We start from the raw sequence: 12054 nt of genomic DNA on the forward strand, positions 1-12054 counted from the left end.
CTATGGCATCCACCATGTTAAGCATACCCCTTGTCATCCAGGAGATTACAAAACACATTTTCCTGGGGGGGGGGGGGTGGGGGGACGGGTTGTTTTGTTTTTTGCTTTTTTTTGTTTTTTTTTTTTTTTTACTTTGGGCCATTTGTCACTATTTCCCAATCCTGGTTCTGCCCTGCCCTTCTCATTAAAAATCACAAAGGACACGGGTTGCCAATTTCTTTTTCTTTATTTATTTTTCTCTCTATTTTGTTCATAGCAATGAGATTCCCCGCCCCCCTCCTCCCTTGAATGGGGCAAGAACTTGGAGGGTGTTGGTCGTTTTACAGATGTAGATTGTTGGAATGGAAATTATTTCCAGCAAAAACTTTTAATGCCATTGCCCTGGAATCCCTAATTCAAGGAAGAATGCCAGGTAGAATTCAAGCTTATGCCCCACCATTTCCAGTCGGCTCAGCCACTTCTCATATCGGAAATAGTTTTCAAGGGTCGAGGTATTCTACCTTAACTATCCCGAATAGTTCCTTTATTAATAACCTGGAGAATACGGTTGGATTTTACTTTAATAAAAAATAAGAGGACACAGAAAATATTCTCATAGTTGAGTAATGTTATATTTCCTCTTCCACCCAGTCCTCATCTTCGGTCACTCCCAGGAATAAATATCCTAGGGGCCACATGGAATGTGGATGAGAGGAAAAAACTGCCCCTTCTATTTACCAAAAACCAGCCCATGGCCATGGCCACGTGCTCCCTGGCACATGATATGAAATATTCGAAGGTTCAGGGTGTGCCACAGTCAGGTTCGGGAGAAAGTCAGCTCCCAGAAGTTCGGTCTTTCTTGACTCTCCTCACACACCCCACCTTCAACCTTCTGTTCTAGACAAAAGTAGAAGTCCACGCGTTCTACTCCCTTGCCCCTTCTTGATCACAGCTATTGGGCCAGATTCAGAGCTCTCCAGACAAGTCAGTAGATGGGATCTCAGCAACAGGTTTCTCGTTGTTTCTGATTCCTTGGAGCTGGAAAGGGAGGGAGATTATTTTTAATTGCAAGAGTTCCACCTAGGGAGAAAGGGAAAGGGGTTAGGAGGTGGGGTGGCGTGTGAAAAACAAAGAACACAGTAATGAAATGAATGGAGAGGAAAGAAGAAGAGGGGAAAGGAGAAAAGGGGAAACGTAGAGGAGGGGAGGAGAGAATGAAAATTAAATCGGTCATCTGAGAAATCAAAGGGGGAGAGCAATTAATTAATTAATAATTCGATTGAATATCACTCCAAGTCATAGTTTTACTTCCTAGTAAAAAGTCAATGGACTTTCTATGTAGTGGTGCTGATAATAAATCTTAAATAAGGCTTTCGTGTGTATAAAGAACAACCTCACAAGTTAGTCTTTTAAAATAATTGATTGTGGAGAGGTGCTAACTCCAGCTCAGACTTACAAAAATCACTATTTGGCTGCATTCATTTCAGTCTAGTGCCTAACGTAAAGTAACCACACTTCATTCTGTGTGGTTAAAAAAAAAATGTGCTCAACTTTTAAGTGAACGTCAAACCCAAGTTAGCCCATTATAGAGTCGCAAAGTTAAACTGAAAAACTTCGGGAAAATGTGAAAGCATCAGATGCAACAGTCCTGCTAAATTTGATTTTAATCCTGAAGGGCGAAGGCTGTGTCTCTAAGCTAGGCGTTCAAGCTCAGAGCAACAAGGAAGGTTTTAAAAAGTATATGAATGCATCAGAAAAGGAAACTATGAATCGATCAGCTATTGTAGCTTTCAAACCCCTCTTTCCTCTCCAGTCCTGCTCCGGGTTCCCCCTCACCCTCTCCCTTATCCTTTTTTCCCTACCCCCTATCAACACAAGGGGAACTGTGACTCCGAAACATGTCACGGAGAAGTGAAATCTTTGCAGAGGAGCCTACTAATGCATTCAGAATGTATAGTTTTCCGAATCTGATGTTTTGCAATGATGACATTAGTGTGGCAACCAAAGGTCCGAGACGACAAGTCTGCTGCAGCTGCTCTGCTCTTTGAAATGCCCAAGACAATGGGAGCCACTGTTCTCCAGCGCTTCGCCTTTCCACTCCATTTGCATAGTCTGTTCTGCCTGATTGACCAGCTTGGTCTGTCCGAGGGACCAGCATTGTTCACAGATCACTTCAAGATGGCAGAGATGACAAGATTCAGGTGAGAGATGAAGTGGGATGATTCTCGAAAGACTTAAGAAAAAGGAGCCCTGGGAACTCCGACGCGAATGGGACAAGAATCAGCCACACAGTTTATTCAGTTTCTGTGTCTGTTTGCGTGTTTGTTTATGAAGACCTCATCATTTGCTAATGGACAGATCCAGAAACTGCGTATTTCAATAGGCATCCACGATCTCCCGAATTCAGGGAGGCGTTTTTTGTTCCCACTTCAAGCTAAAATCAGTGTTGGGGCTATTTTATTTTGTTTGACTCGTTCACTTTTAGAAGTTTTTTTTTAAGTAAAACTATGGAATGGAGACCCATGTGTAATGCTTTCTTTCCCTGAGACCAAAGAGATGTGTGACGAATTGATGCTGAATTTGTTATTTTTTGGAAACGTGATTTTATACTAGGGGATCTTGTTCACTCGGGTGGCAAATCCGAGTTTCAAGGAAAAGGCTGAATCAAAAACTCTTTCACCTCCAAGTTAGCAACAGAACAGTGTACCTGGTTTCAAAATTAATTCCTGTTTCACCCTTGTTGCAAATATTCAAGTAACAACACACACACACACACACACACCTAAAATGATTTTCATTTGACATTGATGTTTTGACTTCATCTCAAAAAGACAAAATCTTCGCAATACAAGTACCTTTTCCCCGGAGAGGTTTCATTTGCTATGATTTCTTTCCACCTAACTCACAGCACTGATGGTGGTTGGAGCACAGAAACATATTTCCACAGCCAATGTTTTCTTTCCCTAGGGATTTCAATCATTGTTTGGTGTAAATATTGCCAATAAGTTGCTGATACTGAACCTCTTCCCAGAAAGGGTGAGGAGGCTGAGGAGATCAGGGTGGTTCCTGAGCTTGGTGGGGGTGGAGGCGGGGAATCAAAGGAAGAAGAGGGAAGGGGAGACAGAGTGTAAGAAACTCAATTGCACCTTGTTTAGTCGTTCTCCCGATTTACAAAAAGAGAAAGGAAGGAAGGAAGGGAGGGAGGGAGGAAGGGAGGAAGGAAAAAGAAAAAAGAGCCAGGCAGTTTCTCGCCAGAGGGGTTGAAAGCATGAATTTATGTGATTTAATGTCACAACCTCCCTAGGAGCCTGGTACACTAAGGATGCGCTTCCTGCGCACAGAGCGCACCTTCCGCGACCTCGAGATGTGTCCGCCACACTTGGGCACTGCTGAGCCTACCACCCCTCACTCGGTGCTACTGCTCTCTCCATTTTCACTCTTTCTCTCAGTACGCCAGCCACCCATAATAAGCCCTACCTAACACACCCAGAGTTAGCAGCAGGTTCCTGTTTGTCCGCACCCCCTCCCCCGTCTATGGGTGGGACCAACACCGCACTGAGCAACTTTCAGGGCACCAGGAATTTGTTTAAATCCCCTCCTGTGTTTACTGGTGACTGGGGAGACGCTTATCTGGGGGGTTGGGGGGGGGGGAGGAATATAGCGATTAATACAACCGCAGGTTTCCAGATAAGTGATTGTGATGGAGATTGTTGGCGAGAAAATAGACAATTATCCGCTGTTAGCTTTACATAAAGATCGCATTAACTTGAATTAGTTATCAGACAAAAGAACATCAGAACGCGCCGCACCTTCCTGCCAGCCTAGGCGGCGGCGGGCGCGGGCGACGTAGCTCCCAGGCGGCCCCTTCACCCCTGCTGCCGCCTCCTCCTCGGCCCGCCGCCTAGAGTCTTGCACCCAACTAAGGAAAACCGCACCTTGCGAGAGTCCACGGGAGGAATAATAATAATAATAATAAAAAGCGAACAAAAAAAAGAATGTTAAGAAAGGGTGGGTTTGGAGGCAAAAACGGTTAACGTTGCTTCCGCCTCTGCAAGAAATACTGAAGGCACTCCTCCGAGAAGAAAGGAGGCTACGGGAGCGAAGGAACTAGGGTCTGGAGAAGGGAGTGGAAGAAAGTCCCTTAAAGTGGGCGCAGGGGCTGCGGTAGCTTGACTGCGGCGAAATCGGCCCGCACGAACTCATTCCCATGTAGTAGAATGAACGAGGACACCTACCGGGCTGGCCCTCTGAGGCCGAGCCTGGCCAGAGGCGGGGAGGGCTCCGAGAGTGCGGGGAAGCTCGGGGCCAGAGGGCACCAAGGGCAAGGAACGGGCATCCCAGAGAAAGGAAATTCCCCCCCCCCCCCACAGTGTATGAGTGTTTTAATGGACACGAAGTGCCTACTCTTGTAGAAAAGTGGTAAAACTGGAACGACCTTAATATGAGGCAATTGGAACTCAAAGTCCAACTCCCCTTCTCTTCTCTTCATCTGCCCCCCCCCCATTTCTGCTCTCTCTAGCCTTTCCCATCCTACCATCTCAGACTGAAAAGCCCTTTTTATACTTCCCTCTCCTCCCCTCCCCAACTCCTCCTCCTTTCCTTCTTTCTCTCTTTCTCTATTCCACTCTCTGTTTCTGTCTCTATTCCTATCTCTTCTCGCTCCCGCTCTCCCCACCCCCAGAAAAGGCTGATTCCTCAGTTATTGGTAGCGGCTAAGGGCCGTAATTAATTACAGTGCGAGTTGACCCGCGGCTCTTCTCTCCCACTAGAGTAGGACGGCTCAGGAATAAAGATCAGGCAAGCAGGAAACTTGTCTTTCGGAGCTCAGGTTCAGTGAAATGTTTTGGGACTCGAACTAACGTGGAAATCCTGATCCTGGACCGCTAAGACGGAAATAAAAGTAGGGCGGATTTCGAGTGTCCTTAGATTTAGGCATGAAGTAGTCTTTGGATTACCCCCCCAAACTAGCCTTTCTTCCTTCACATATAAAGGAAGCAAGACCTTAGAGTTTCCCCCTAGGTGGCACCCACTTTCCAACGCTCTACAGTTATGGGGGAGGTGGGAAGGGGAAAGTAGGTGGGAGATAGGAGACCGGGGTTCTTGCTAGGGTCAAACATTTGAGATTCTTAGAATACTCCCGTGATAGATGCTTGAAATGAACTGGAGTCGGGGCTCCGAGAGTAGGGAGGGGGCATAGCAATTCAGTTCAGCGGGGCTCAGAGAGAGAAAGAATCTCAGTTTGCCCCTCCTGCATTATAGAGGGGACTAGCTGGGAGTGGGGTGCAATGTACAATCAGGCTGTTAGTCGCGTCTATCTTAGTCCTAACTTTTGTATTACTCCTGCGACCGATTTTCCATATACGTATATTTAATCTGAAGATTTTAGTAGAATAGGGCAAACTCGAAGATACCCAAAGCTCCCTGTCCTGCAGCAGAGCTGAGGGACTCTTCGCCGTTGGAAGCCTCTGTTCTCTCAGGCAGGCCCTCCCCAGCACCCCGGAGCTGTCCCTAGTGATCTGTGTGCCGCTGCTACCACCACAGACCCTTCAGCAGCAGCCACCGCCTCTGCCTCCGCCGCCGCCGCCGCCGCTGCTGGGTCCCTGCTGAATAGAGCGGATAATGACCCCCGGTTCCCAAGACAGGCTTTCTGCTGCCTGGTGAGCCTTGGATTTGTGTGGTCCAAGCCTTTCCCAGCTTGTCCCATTCTGTCACCGGGATAAGGGGCTCCCTCGGCTCGTTTGCACCTGCGTCGCTTTTGGCTCCTTCAGGAATGCGCTGAAGCTTGTAATCAGCTTTGTGAAGCCATTGAGTGCACGGCTGAGTGAAACTTCCAAAGCTCGAGGAATACTGGCCCGGTGAATGGGAGCCAGCATGGGGCTGCTCTCCAAGCCTTCGCGCTGCCAAATTCCAGCAGAGCCCCTCACAATCAGTCCACACAAGCTTTACTGCTTTCCCCACACTAAGAAAAGTGAGAAAAGAAAAGCTAAAATACCAGTCACCGAGGTTAGCAGTTTGTTCCCAGATTAATGGCAAACGGCTCCCCCCAGACGAAGCTCACCAATTCAGGAAATATACAAAAAGGGGTGGGGGTGGGAGTAGGGAAAAGGAGCCAGTTATTAATATCACGTCATATGCTTTCACACTTCCTTGTCCTTATAGCCCTCTTCCTTTTCCTCCACTTCCCCAGGGTGACCAGGAAGTTCTGGTGTCTCTAGAACGAGCTGTCAAGGCCTTCGGGCGCCACTCATTTTCTGAAGGTTGAACGTGTCTTCAGATGCCACGCAAGACATGAATGTCGTGCCAAGAGAGACAGTTAAAAGATTGACCTTGGGGTAAAAAAAATTTAGTTTTGAGTCACGGTTTTGCCTTGAACTTATCTGAGCCTCAGTTTTAGCATCTGAAAAATGGGAATAAAGGTGCTTCTCCAGACTTGTCCTTAACTTCACAGGGCTATTGCCAGGATCACATGGGCTAACCGGCTATGGAAACAGTTTGAAAAGCATAAAACATAACAAATCAAGTCAATTATATTATTGATAGGAAAGAAAATGATTCAAACAGAAGATAGGATAGTTATCTGAGGAGAGGTGCTGAAGTAAGTCTATGCTTGAAAATCTGAATCCAACCCCATTCTCTTCATCAGATATTCAGTGACGCCAAGTTATGGTTTCTATAGGTCCCTACATACCTGAACATGATGACAATGGGTATGAAAAGTGGGCATGGGAAAGAAGACAGAAATCCCATGTTGTGTTCTTCCAATCAAGTGGCATAAGAAATTGGCAGGCCCCTTGAAGGGTGGACTCTGAAGCTACTAACAGCCCATGTTCTCATGGCTTTGGTCCCAGGCAGAAATAAACTCTACTTGTTTGTTATTTTACGCAACAATGGTGTCTCTTGCCCTTGGGGCAGCTACCTTCCACAAAGTGATCTATTTGCCCGGTGGTACCTACTTTTTGTTTTTTACTCCTGACTTTCTCTTCATGAATACAAAGTGAGGGAAGGTGTTTTTCCCCTAATTGGCTTTTTTTTTTTTCTGTAGGAAAGAAAGTACTTTCTCTAGGAAAGAGGGCACACTCAATAAACTGCCTAAGGCCACCTAGAAGATTCTAAAAGCCTCAACATAACTTTTCTCAATTCTGAGAAATAAAAAAAAATATTAAAAATTGTTAATTACCCTTTAAAATTCCAAGTCAAAGAGGTCTTGGGAAGTGTATCCCTCTTTTACTTAATGTCTTATTGATCATTTTCCTCAGTGATTTGTGAAGATCATCACTTCAGATAAAGAAGAAAAGACAGAATTATGATTCAACATTCTTAGAAAATCCTATTTTATAGCTGATGTGGCCTGTTTTGTGAGCTAACTATCCAGTCCCTCCCTCCCTCCCTAGAGTGCCTGTCCTGCTATTTTTTTCAAGTGCAAATTTATCATTTTGAAGATTTCACCAGGATTTCCATCCTTTCCAATGGACACAAGCACCCCCCAATCCTGCAGTGTTTACTCACAGCAAGATGCCATTCATCCTGTGGGTGTGCAGTAATGCATCACTGGGCATTGTGCTAAATGGTCCCCTAGTGGCCTGAAAGAGTTAATGCGTCTCTTTAAATGCCTAACTTCTTATTAAGCATGGGTGAAAATAATGATAAATAGGTGAGGAGAAACAAGAGAAGAGTTTCCTTTGTAGAGGTTACAGAACATTCCTTCTTTAGTTTACCATCCCATGGAATTCTTGGCTATGCTCATCTGTAAGGCAAAGAGATCAAGTTTTTCTAATCACATACATAGTTATGTGTATAGAATCATAGACTCATAGAATGTTAGAGTTCTGAGTGACCTTAGAGATCATGTAGTCCCACCCCCTCATTTTAGAGATGAGAGTACTGAGGTCCAGAGAGGGTAGATGCTTTGCCCCAAATCACACAGGTGCACTATGACTGTTGTTGATACACAATAATAATAAATAATAATTAAGAAGGCAGGTTGGTCAACCGCCCTCTTATGATATCAAGCAGTACAGAATAAAGGCAGCAATTTCAGTTTCTGGACAATTCTGCCAGTCACCCAACATGACAAAATTAGAGAATTTGGAAATGAAAAGAGAACAGAGAATCTCCATGCTTTCATTTTTTCAGATGCCCCAAACTGTTGCATCTTCCACTAAATTCTGTAAACATCTCCGACACATATTAACATTTAAAGTCGTTTTTTTTTTTAACTTGCCTTTTTAGTTGTAAAGTTCGACATGCTGTTTTCAACAGGATTGCTTCTTCTAACCACTCTCAGTGACAAGTCAGGAGGATATGCAGTAATTCAGAAATTAGTGAAATTTTATTCTTGGTGGGGGCCTTGGATTAAGAGGCTGGGAGAGTGTGAAACAAGTCAACGTGTAATTGTATGATAAGGCTCTCACGAGGAATTTATTGGCCAAGTTGCTATTTCTATTCCTTCCTAATCTCGTTTAGCACATTCATTCTCTGCAATCTGTCTCCATAATCTTCTGTGGCAGAATGGCAGCCAATAGAAGCATGCATGTTTGGAGAGAAGAGAAAATATGCACAGGCGTGATAAACTGATGCTAATTATCCATATTTAGGGCACCGAGTGCGGAAGATCAAGGTTTACAAATAACAAACCAGAGCCAATGATGATGGCTTCCTCGTGTGGAATATATTGGAGGGGACAAGATAAGGGTTTCACATGCAGAGGAGATTTATTGGTCAAAGGGTTCACCTTCCACTTTTCCACTTTTATATAGCAGTAAATGATTTAGGCTAAATTCACCAGAACATTACTCTTTTATTTGGCAATGTGCCATGACCTCCTCTTTCTTTGTGTCCTTTCAATGCAAATCCTTGTAGTGTAACATCAGCTGATAAGAAACAAATAATTGAAGTCATAGGTAATTCCCTTTAAATTGTGCATATAGGATGCTAAGGTAATCATCATGGGAAGAATGAGATGAGGTAAGGAGCTGAAAGTGAAACAATATCAACCTCTGCTATTCTGTGATTCCCCCACCCCCAACCGGCCCAGGGCGGGGGGAGGGGAGAGAAACATGCAGGAATAGAGTTAGGCACATATGTATGTTCAGATCCATATCAGTGTGTGCGTGTAATATTTATATACAGAAATATGCTTCTAGAAGCAGTGTGAGGAAGTTGAGATCCTACTCATCTAGAAACACTTTTTATTTAGGGGGAAACAACACTTAAATTGTGTTTATTCCCTCTCATCCTTCCACCTCTCCCCTAACCCATCCCAGCTAAAACTAATGCTAAGTAATATTTAAATCAGGTCCCTCCCTCCTCTCCCCTAAACCTACTAGCTCTGAAAAAAAAAAATAGCAGAGAAAGACTCTAAAACAGTGATACTGGTGCAGCATGGGTGAAGGGCCTTTGGTCAAGATATTAGCATACTACAGTAATTGTCTTGTCAAGTTTCCAGGGAGCGAACACAAATTGGGCTCAAGTTTGCTATAATTTGGACATTGTTTTGAAGTCTAAAAAAACCTCACAAAATTAACCAAATCCCATTTGGTTTGTGTGGTTACTGACTTTTGGTTCCTGGAGTTCTGCCACAGCTTGGGGTATCATATTAGAAGCCCTTTCCCTCCCACCTTCTGCTCTAGGCATTCTTCCGGTTTCCTTTATGGCTCTTCATGGGTTTCAGGACAAGGTCCCCTGTTAAATGACACATTGCACAAATTTGTGAATTTAACCTGTTTTAGGGGTCAGCAAATTATTAGGTGAGGATGAAGTGGTACAATGCAAGATGGTCACAAAAGTTTTCCCAAGTTCCTATGACTAATCTCTAGATTTTTTCTCTCCTCTAAATATCTTTACATCAATGAATGAGACATGAATCAATCAATCAATAAAAATAAAGGTTGAAGGACTCAACAAACAGACCAAAGTCTTGTGAATTAATCCATTTGGGGGGTTGTAATTTCCAGATTAAAGACACTGGAAGACATATTTGATGAGTGCTACAAGGGCAAGTATTTATTTCATGCCTACCTTGAAAATCTATTTCCTTTGAGAAAAAAGGGTCACAGTTGGAGGCCTCTGTTAGTCTGACATAGGCAGGTACACAAGGCATGTTCTGGACACACATGTCAAAAAATTTGTGTTTTTGATTCAATTTAAAAGCTTGTATTTTAAAAGGGAAGTATAACTTAAATAATATAATAATATTATTTATTATATAATAATGATAATTATATAATAATAATATAACTTAAATAAATAATAATTATATTATAAAAGTATAATATAGACACTAAAGTATAATCTTCATTAATGAAGGTTAAGATTTAGTTTCTTTAGTTTTGTGGATAAAAATAATGTCTGTTATGGTTAAGTATTCAATAAATGTTTTGCCTTAAAAAAAAGTTCCCTGGGTGCACAGGGAATGAGCTGCACAGACTTATATAACCCAAAACTTCCCCCAAATAAGTCAGTAAGGACTTAGAGATTCAATCCAATTTAGTTTGACCCAAGTCAATTCAGTAATCATTTATTAACTGACTACTGTCACATAGAAACTGGGCTGGGCTGGGGAAGATATAAAGAAAATTTAGTTTCTGACCTCATGGAGCTTAGTTGGTGGAGGGAGGGTAGGTGAAGGGAATGTGACATCTACACAAATAAGCCATGACTATGTAACAAGTTTAATGTAGAATAGAAAAAAAAGAAGAAGCATACAACATGCAATTCAAGGTCTGAGGAAGGAAAGATAATTCCCCACCCAGGAGTCAAAGGTAGAGGTAAGATCAAGAAAAGAAGCATTTGAGGCAGACTTTGAAGAATGGTAAGGTTTTTGATAGCTGAAGCAATTCCAAGAGGTGAAATCTGAAGCCACAGGAAGGAGACTCTAGTCTCAGGCTTCTCTCTACCTTCTAGTTTTAGATTCTAGTAATTTAACAGAAGATTTTGTGGAGAGTTAACAGAGATGTGTTAAAAAAAAAATTAAAAATTTTCACAAATTGCTTCTTTTATTTATATGCCTCTGACACCTCCAAATTTTCTATAGGTCTTAACTACTTAAAGATCAATTATTTAATTTATGAAGGCCCAGATGTCAAGGTGTTTCTGATTTATATTTGTAAAATACACAGTACAATGAAGAGTAGCCCTAAAGTTCTTTTTGAACAAGCAAACTATCTTTGCAAGGTACTCCCTCCAGAAATAAAAATTGTAGTGTGATCAAAGCCTACTTAGTTTAAAATTAATTTTAAAAATAATAAGGAGGGCTCTCTAAAATTTTAGTTGTACATCTAAAATTTCTAGTTACATAAACATGGCTATGAGCTTTTAGCTTTATTGGGATGCCAATATGCAGTTAACTTCATGAAATTAGGGGCTAGCTCTTACGTATCTTTGTATCTACCCCAGTGCCTATGACAGTGCTCAGAACACAGGAAGAATTTATTAAATACTTGCTGAATGGAGTTGGGTTTATTTAACCAGGATGATGTTGCATGTATGACTTTCTGAGAGTCTTTTTGACATTTTGATTAAAGTAAAATGATAAATTGTAAGACAGTCAATTAAAAAAGTTTTCCCAACTTCTTATGACTCAGTTTTCTCCCCTATAAATATCTAACCTCAACAACATCAAAGAAGGCCATATCAATCAATCAATCAATCAGTTATGGCACTTGCTAATTCACTACTCTGTGCCAGGCACTTATAAAAATATAGAAATAACTTTAACTCTGCAAGGTGTACAAATCAAGGAAAGCAAAAGAGGAAATTTCCTCCTAATGCAAGGCCAGTTTGGTGAATCATTTTTGTCTTTAGGCAGGTATACAAGAATTGGTTTACAGATTAATATAGTGACTAAGAATAAAAATTGTATGCAAAAATTATTTAATCAATCAGAAAGCATTCATTAAGTGCCCTCAACAACAACTGAAATAAACAACAGCTTAGTAACTGAATATTTTAAATATTACCAAATTTACCCATTATTCAACTGAATTTAATTCCCTCCTCCCTAAACCATTTGTATGTAAACATAGCCTTACCTAGTTCTCTCTCTCTCTCTCTCTCTCTCTCTCTCTCTCTCTCTCT

The 12054-nt window shown here is 42.3% G+C and overlaps 1 long non-coding RNA gene across 1 annotated transcript in view; it reads right to left on the reverse strand.

Annotated features, from left to right (window-relative positions):
- Positions 1-207: 207 nt before the first annotated feature.
- The window catches only part of LOC138165676 (uncharacterized), a 579025-nt gene continuing 567178 nt past the window's right edge, over positions 208-12054 (reverse strand). The window contains exon 4 of the long non-coding RNA XR_011169397.1: positions 208-1017. This is a non-coding gene — a long non-coding RNA (uncharacterized lncRNA). The remainder of the gene's footprint in view (positions 1018-12054) is intronic.

Source organism: Petaurus breviceps, unplaced genomic scaffold (assembly GCF_028583685.1).
Source record: "Petaurus breviceps papuanus isolate PSGF00001 unplaced genomic scaffold, PetGlider_PUasm1.0 214, whole genome shotgun sequence".
NCBI lineage: Eukaryota > Metazoa > Chordata > Mammalia > Diprotodontia > Petauridae > Petaurus > Petaurus breviceps.